The sequence below is a fragment of the Empidonax traillii genome, unplaced genomic scaffold (genome assembly GCF_003031625.1).
Source record: "Empidonax traillii isolate 1590-97213 ecotype Southwest subspecies unplaced genomic scaffold, ASM303162v1 scaffold14:size4059594, whole genome shotgun sequence".
NCBI lineage: Eukaryota > Metazoa > Chordata > Aves > Passeriformes > Tyrannidae > Empidonax > Empidonax traillii.
The window spans coordinates 3668865-3674852 of NW_020955207.1; the positions used below are offsets into that span (position 1 = coordinate 3668865).

Below are 5988 nucleotides of genomic sequence, written 5' to 3' on the forward strand. Positions count from 1 at the left end.
AAAAAAAGGGGGGGGGCAACAGAAGGTTTCACAGTATTAGACATTTAATGTTTCACAAAGAAAACACTTCTTAATGCTAACACATATTGTTACACATCACAATAAGAACTCTATTAATTCAGGATTTGTACTTTATAAATTATTTAAGAACAGTGATAGCTAACATAGTAAACCAAATATTTCAGTGACACCACGTTTCCTATGCCTAACCCAAATAATAGGTAACAACAACAACCCCACCAAAATCCTTATGTGTAAGTTTGTATTCAGCACCATACAAAATTCACAAGATGGAACTTGCTCCCACACTTATTTCTTCAGTTAACTAATACACTAATCTCAGTCCATTCCTACCCATGCAAGTGATATCACACAAGCTTATCACACACAGCTTTTTAAAAAGAATATAAGAAATCAGAGAACACAGAAGATCTGGTGACTGCACAGAATAATAATAAAAAAACCCAACACCAGTTCAACTCTGTGGAGAATTTAAGCACTTCAAAGTTAGAGGAAAATTAATTCCAGACCTGTTACAAACTAGCACAGCCTTCAGCCTAGAGTTTCAGAACGCTTTTAGGAACACTGGAGCCCTCTTCAGTTTCCATGTAGGGTGGCCCGTCCAGCTCTTGAAAGCATCAAAAAGCCTACCAGACTCTCCTAGGCCAAAACTCCCAGAATTATTTTGACCTTTCAGAGAGCAAGTAATGTAGGGAAAGAAAATAGCCCACAAAAACAATCCCCCCTCCCCCCTACAAAAGCTAAGCTATTCTTGCACTCTGAGAGCCCCTCAAAACTAAAGTCGCTGCTGCTTCCAGCCCAGCAAGAAAGTAACCACAGCCTCTGCTCACCCTCTTTATGGCAGGCAGCTGCTACTCGTCCACTCCCCCTCCCACCTGAGGCTTGTTTAGCAGTGACGCCTGGGACCTTTTTCCGTCAACGTGTGGGAGGAGAGTCAAAACACGAGGGTAGGAGTAATGGTAAAAGCCTTCAGCTGGTGTACAGAAAGCTGGCAGTCTCATCTTGCAGATGTTTAAGCTGCATCTCTAAGTGAATCTGGTATTTCCCTTTTGTAATGTTGGAACTTACACTAAAAAAGAAGGGAATTATTACCAATCTTCTGATTAAAACTACTGTTAGAGACACTTCTTGTAAGGAAAGAAAAAATCAGACAATGCAAGGCCAAGTTTACATTTGTTTCAAAGGTTTGCCAGTTGTTCACTAGGGAGTAAAGGGAGAAATGCTCTTCAGTCTTAACATGGCTAAGTGGGCTGAGAAACATGATTTTTCTGTGTGAACAGGAGAAGCCCTTATGGCAGTACGGTGTATTCCACCACATATGACAGGAGTTTATGAAATGTGAGGTTGCAATTTGACTCTGCGCTGGGTCTTTACAGGAGATGGGAATCTGAGTTGCTACTCTGGAGTTGCACATCTCCAAATACAGTGCTCAGGTCCTGGGGCAGGGGGCAGGAGAAGAAAGCACAATGCACGAGCTATGCAGGCAGGTGAGTGGCTAAGGAAAAACAAAGAGGTATGGATACTTAGAGACTGTTTTCATTTCTGTGTTGAGAAATTTACGAAACCTCTGTTTTTTTCTTACTATAATGTTCGGATTAAACATGTCCCTTGCACCAAGACGCAAGCTATAAAATGCCTGGGAAGGATGACTGATCCACTCCTCGCAGACATCCCCAGCCAAAGCTGCTCCTTTGCACTGATGGCAGCGCTTGTACTTAGTGCAACCAGCCACTTGTAGTGACAGGACAGGGAGTAATGGGTACAAACTGAAAGAGAGAAAATTCAGGCTAGATGTTAGGAAAACATCACAGTAGAAGTGAGGGTTGTAAGAAACTGGAACAGGCTACCCAGGGAGGTTGTTGGATACCCTGTCCCTGGCAGTGTTCAAGGCCGGGTTCGGTGGGGTTTCGAGAAACCTGGTCTAGTAAAAGATGTACCTGCCCATGGCAGGGGGGTTGGAACTAGATGATCTTTAAGGTCCCTTCCAACCTTAACTCATGCTGGATGTTTTAAATCCCCAGCTCCTGTATCCATCATACTTTCACCTTTTTGATGCAAAATTCCTAGCTTTTCTTTTGGTGAGTGGACCCAAAGGGAAATAAAGAAAATAAATAACAGTCACTAGCTTTTAAAAAGTTGCATTTATCAGGATTTTCCTTTCCCTCGGACCTCCCATCAGCCTTCAGAGTCAGACTCAGAATCACAGAATCAGAATATTCTGAGTAGAAAGGGACCCACAAGGATTATTGAGTCCAACTCTTAAGTGAAGGGCCCATAAAAGAATAAAATCTACTCCTGCCTCCTGTGCCCCTGTCACTTCCTTTTCTCTCGAGGCAAGCTCCAGGCCCCACAAGCCTCAAGCAGCATTTGCTCAAGAACCAGCAAGCCTGTGCTTGGCCAAAGGATGTTCCAGAGTTCCAGGATTGGCTAAAGGACCAAAAGCAAGTCCCAGAGGGAAAAGGAGGCACTGGAATGTAGACTGGACATGACCAGGCTCAGCTTGCAGGTGGATCCCAGGGGGATAAAGCAATGCTGGGATGCATAGTGGGACATGGCCGGGCCAGGCATTAACCCTGAAGCCTGCAGGTCTCCAGGATGCAACAAGCCTGGAGCACAAGTCCTGTGAGGAGTGGCAGAGGGAGCTGGAGGTGTTTAGCCTGGAATAGAGGAGGCTCAGGGGTGACCTCACCACTCTCTACAACTTCCTGACAGGAGGCTGTAGCCAGGTGGGGGTTGGTCTCTTCTCCCAGGAAACCGGTGACAGAACAAGCAAGAGGACACAGCCTCAGGCTGTATCACGAGAGGCTGAGGTTGGATATGAGGAGGAAGTCTTCCATTCAGAAAGGGTGATTAAACACTGGAACAGACTGCCCAGGGTGGTGGTCGTGGAGTCACCATCCCTGGAGGCGTTGAAGAAACGACGGGACGAGGCACATAATGTGCACATAATGTCGAGTCGACACAGCGGTGTTCAGTCACGGGTCGGACTCCACGCTCTCGGCTATCTTTTCCAACCTAACTGAGCCTGTGACTCTATGTATGTGTGTGGGGGTGTGTGTGTGTGTGTGGGGGGGTGTCAGTTCTCCCTCTCCGCGTCCCGCGGGAAGCGCCGCCGTCCCGGCGCGCGGGCAGGGGGCGCTCGCGGGGCGGGAGGGGACAGGAAACCGGGGGCGGGCCTGGCGCGCGGGGCGCCCCGCTCCGCGCAGGCGCACACGGGGCGGGCGCGGCGCTCCGTAACGGCGGGCGGTGAGGGGGGAGGAGGGGGAGGAGGAGAAGGCCGGGGGGGGGGGGGGGGGGGGGGGGGGGGGGGGGGGGGGGGGGGGGGGGGGGGGGGGGGGGGGGGGGGGGGGGGGGGGGGGGGGGGGGGGGGGGGGGGGGGGGGGGGGGGGGGGGGGGGGGGGGGGGGGGGGGGGGGGGGGGGGGGGGGGGGGGGGGGGGGGGGGGGGCGGCAGCAGCGGCAGCGCCTGCGCGCCCGGGGCCGCCGCCTCCGCAGCCCGGGAGAGACACCGGATCCGCCGCCGCATCCTCCCCCTCCGCCCCGCTTCGCCGCGGCCGGCACGCCGAGGCAGAAGAGGTAAACGGCGGTCGGAGGTTTGTCCGGGGCAGGGAGTGGGGCGGGGGGGAGGGATGGATGGCGGCAGTGGCAGCGGCGGCGCTCCCGCGCTCCCGTCCCGGCGTGCCGCGGCCGCCGGGCCCTTCGCCGGCCCCGCAGGGGGAGTGGCCGCCCCGAGGGGACCCCGGGGCCGGGGAGGCCCAGGGGGGGTGGGGGTGTCTGTGGCTGCCGCTTCCCCCGCCCGCCCCATCTCTCCCTCCCTCCCTCCCTCCGCGACCTGTGGCCGCTCCCGCCCGGCGGCGGCGGCCCCGGGCCCGCCGGGCATCGGCGGAGGGGGCGGCGGGGGCCGCCCTCAGGCAGGGCCGGCTCCCGGGAGAGGCCGGCGGGGCGGGAAGGTGTCCCCTTCCTTCTGGTGGAGGCAGGAGAGGGATTAAGGCGGCGGAGGGACGGGACGGCGCACCTGGGCACCGGGGAGAGGGAAGAAATGCGTTTCCTCGCCTGTAGTCCCGTGTCGGCGCGTCCCGCGGGCGGGAGGGGGCTGTGACCGCGGGGCTTGCAGGGCTCCCCTTGGGCTTGGCAGGGGGGGATGTCTGCAGCCTGGGTGTTTGTGCAGGAAGTGCTTGGAGGCACGGACACGGTGAAGTCTTCGAGGGGAGCAGCAGGATAGTGGCACTGCCGTTTCCTGTGGCTGCCCCTCGCGTTTCCCTGCTGATGGATCTAGTTGTGTTGGTGTATACGCTATTGGTACCTGCGGTGGCCGAGGGGGGGCTTCGGTGTTTACGTGGGGATTTGAAGAGTCAGATAATTCTTAGTAAGCTTTTACAGGCTACATATATGCGTAGTATAGCTTAGAAATTAGTCATCTGCGTGCTTAGGATTTTTCCGGTATTTACCATTATTTCTGCTAGGATAGATACCTGCTGCTTTTGAAAGAACTTTAATTATGATTTAGAAATGGATTTGTGCTGTACTTAGCGAATTCGTTTTTAGAGGTTTTATTGCAAAGCCACATCTTGGCTTTCTACATCATCCACATCTACTTTGTGATCACAGTGGGCATGAAAGGCTCTGTGCTGTTGTGAGCTCACCTAGGACTGTATCTACGTGAATTTTGTTTGGATTACGTATTTAAGAGATTACTAAAATACATGCTCAACTTAGTTCAATTTCTCAGAAATGTACCTGGAGAAATAGGTAATTTTTAGTATTTAGCATACCCAGATGCATAAATTTTGTAGTCTCATGATTTGAGTATAGATGTCGCACCTTTTTCCTAATTATTTTTGCGTGTGGAGTAGAAGGGGCGCGTTATACTCAAAGATGTGTAAGTAGCATCTTGCAGGAACGGACTAAAGAGGAAGAAAAGATGCTGCTGCTTCTTTAGTACTTTATTTTACTACATTTTAGACAGATGGCTGTTCGTGCTTGGTTTTTTTTTTTTTTTCCAAAGCAGGCTTTTTTGTTTTGGTCATGTGATTATGAAACAGACCAGAATTGGTGCAAATCCTAAAATTTCTGTTTATTTAGTGGCTGTTGTGCTTTGAGAATAAATTTTATATGCATGAATGTGATATCCATTATAAGACTTAACCTTTCAGGAACTAACTTACAATTAATTAGGCTACATTAATTATTAATCTAATTTCTTAATGTAGAAATGCTTGGATTTGTAGTTGAACATCATGTAGTGAATATTTAAGGGACTGGCGCATACTTAAAAACGAATTTAAGTTGTTAAATAAAACAGACTAGCTTCATTAATGTACTAGAGTTCAGAGAGAAAAAATCCCCACTCTTGTGTATATCCGTGATACATGGCTGAATCTTACTGGAGACATCCTTGGCCCACTTTTTTTTCAAAGGTAATTTCCCAAAACACACCAAGTCTTTCCACAAAACAGAAACACCCTTGGGGATGGAAACTACCGTGCTCAGTGTAGAAGTCCAGTTGCCAATTTAAGCTGTTGGTTTATCTGGTGCTAATTTTCTTTCTGAGCAGGTATTTCCTTTAGTGTACAACTTCCTTTAGGAGCAGAAAAACAGGAAAGAAACTGGTAATGAGGAGTGCACTGTGACCAAACATGCTGTTAGCATGGAGTGTGACACTTCTAGTCTCTAGCTTCTGCATAGTTTCAGAAAACTCAGCTACCTCAAAGTTGTAACTCACCTCCCGAACATAGTATGTATGGGAAACAGTAGTAGTTTCCAGGTGAGTAGTAATTTTCAACATAACATTTAGGAATAAATCTACCTTGTTTTTTGTGCTATTTCACATTGTTGCTTTATTAGAATCTCCTTGATGTCCTCAGTTTTCTGGACTGCAGTGCTATCAAAGACACCTTTGATGGCTTTAGAAGAGAGGAAAACTTCCAAGTCTGGAACTGCTTCATCAATTACCTATTTCTCTCTCATTG

At 50.2% G+C, this 5988-nt stretch overlaps 2 protein-coding genes across 3 annotated transcripts in view; one reads left to right on the forward strand and one right to left on the reverse strand.

Moving 5' to 3' along the window:
* LOC114061105 overlaps positions 1 to 1885 on the reverse strand; it is a 9458-nt gene extending 7573 nt beyond the window's left edge. The window contains exon 1 of the mRNA XM_027891156.1: positions 852 to 1885. The gene's annotated coding sequence lies outside the window, so the exon portion shown is untranslated. The remainder of the gene's footprint in view (positions 1 to 851) is intronic.
* Positions 1886 to 3480: 1595 nt separating this feature from the next.
* Positions 3481 to 5988, forward strand: part of KBTBD2 (kelch repeat and BTB domain containing 2) — a 24714-nt gene continuing 22206 nt past the window's right edge. For both annotated transcript variants that reach the window (XR_003572168.1, XM_027892301.1), the window contains exon 1: positions 3481 to 3612. The gene's annotated coding sequence lies outside the window, so the exon portion shown is untranslated. The remainder of the gene's footprint in view (positions 3613 to 5988) is intronic.